Raw genomic sequence first — 2,234 nt, forward strand, 5'->3', positions numbered from 1 at the left:
ACACACACACACACACACACACACACACACACACACACACACACACACACACACACACACACACACACACACAGAGCTGAGTTATTGTGAAATTAAGAAGTTTGATGTTGCAAAATTCAGATGACTTGTTCTATTGCAGAATTGCTTCATGATTCATGTAACTTCTGCTTAAAAACTCATTTTGTGTTTGAGGAACAGACTTTTTGATGTGATAAAAACAAAACACCTGAAACTATTCATTCATTATCTTTACCCGCCTCTTCTTTTCAGGGTCACGGGGGTCACTGTCCATCCTGGTCCGTCACAGGACCACTGAAACATTTAATGTCAGACTCACTGATCAGCTTTCTAACGTGTGTTTTCCTGCGGCTGACTGCCAGCAGACTTCGCCCTCTGTCCTGATAAATTCCCAGCAGCTGTGGCTCTTTCCTCTTATCGCTGCTCCAGCAGTTAAGGACACTGACATCGCTCTCAGTCACACACACACTTCAGCCTTTTTTTTTTATCCTAACACAGTCGTTTTTTTCTTTTTCTTTTTCTAGAAATCTATCAGCACAGAATCATCGGCCTCATGTCGCACTGACAAATGTTGTTTTTTTTAGCAGTTCACAGTGACTTGTCAAACTGTCACCGGCGGCAGCACTTTCATTTCAACTCTATCAGCTTTGTAGCCTTGGCAGGAGCCAACTTGTTGTCCATTATTTTACATTTAAAAACAGAATATTTCAGCTGGATTATGAAAATGTGTTTTTTATTGATCAATAAAAAGCACCGCGTTCAATGACAGAGCCCAAACTGCTTGTTGAGTTTTAACTGTTCTGATCAAACCTTGAAAAAAAGATTAAGTATTATCTCATGGTATCGTTCGTGTTGTCGTACAGAGAGCACGTGTTGTGGGTGACTGTCAGCTGCCTTCGTGCTAAACTTTAGCTCATTGTTTCAAAAACTGACTGAGATAATCTGTCAGGTGATGTTGATCAGTAGTGGGAGAAAGTTAATCAAGGATTGTTCATCTAACCAAGTTTTTTTTATCTTATATCAGCTAAAAATGATATTTGATCTTGTTTGGAGGTTGTTATATGAGGAAAAGCAGAATGTTTTGGATTATTAATCTTGTTATTTATCAGTATTTAACCAGGCAAATCCCATTGAGATCACAGATCTCTTTTTCAAGGGCAGCCTGGGCCTGAAGGCAACCTGTACGTGTTTTTGTGGTGTGGAGGAAACCTGGGAACCCTGCAAGCATGACGAGAACACACAACTCTGCACAGAGAGATCCCAGGTCCAAACCAGGGATCAAACCTTCCGGTTCCAGGACGACACCAACCCCAAGTGTCAGATTATTTCACTTAATTTGAGTCTGAAGCGTGTAAATTTCTAAATTAATCTGCCACTGGAATAAGACTCTTCTTGAAATAAGGACAAATTTCAGGCTAAAAAGATAAATAATCCAACACAAACATCAACGTCCAACTCACTTCCTGTTTTCAATTATTTTTCTCCTTGACATTTAGCTCATTTTGAGACGTTGGTTTTAATGTTTTTATGATTTTTGTTTGTTGTTTTTATGATATTATTGGCTTTTACTTAATTTATTAGTTTTATGGCCTTACCACCATGAACACATCTGATCTCAGAAGCGAAGCAGGGTTGGAGCCAGAGTTGTAAAGTAACTAAGTACTTTGTTACTGTACTTAAGTAGAAATTTTGGTTATCTGTACTTTACTTGAGTAATTATTTTTCAGCGTACTTTTTACTTTTACTCATTACGTTTTTACACAATTATCTGTACTTTCTACTCACTACATTTTTTTTAAAAAGTTAGGAAGTTGAAAGTTGTTACTCCCATTTTATTCCGAGTTGTTTTTACTTAAAAAAATACTATAAATCGTGTCTCCTGGATTGAGTGAATTTAATTGTTGTTGGATGAGAAGTATAAATATATACCATTCTGACCCCTATTAGCTTGTACACAACCCATCACAGCTGCACGCCATTAGAAAAAATATTTTTTGGAGAAGTCACCTCCCAATAAATGTCATTTTGGAAAATCTAACTGCTAACCTTTACTCTGTACTTTTACTTTTAATGCTTAAGTACATTTTGTGTCAAAATTTTACTTTTGATACTAAAGTACAAAAAAATCAGATACTTTTAAGACTTTTAGTCAAGTAATATTTTTAGAGAAGACTTTAACTTTTACCAAAGTCTTTTTATGATAAGATGCTTGTACT

This window comes from Austrofundulus limnaeus, unplaced genomic scaffold (assembly GCF_001266775.1).
Source record: "Austrofundulus limnaeus strain Quisiro unplaced genomic scaffold, Austrofundulus_limnaeus-1.0 Scaffold77, whole genome shotgun sequence".
Classification (NCBI taxonomy): domain Eukaryota; kingdom Metazoa; phylum Chordata; class Actinopteri; order Cyprinodontiformes; family Rivulidae; genus Austrofundulus; species Austrofundulus limnaeus.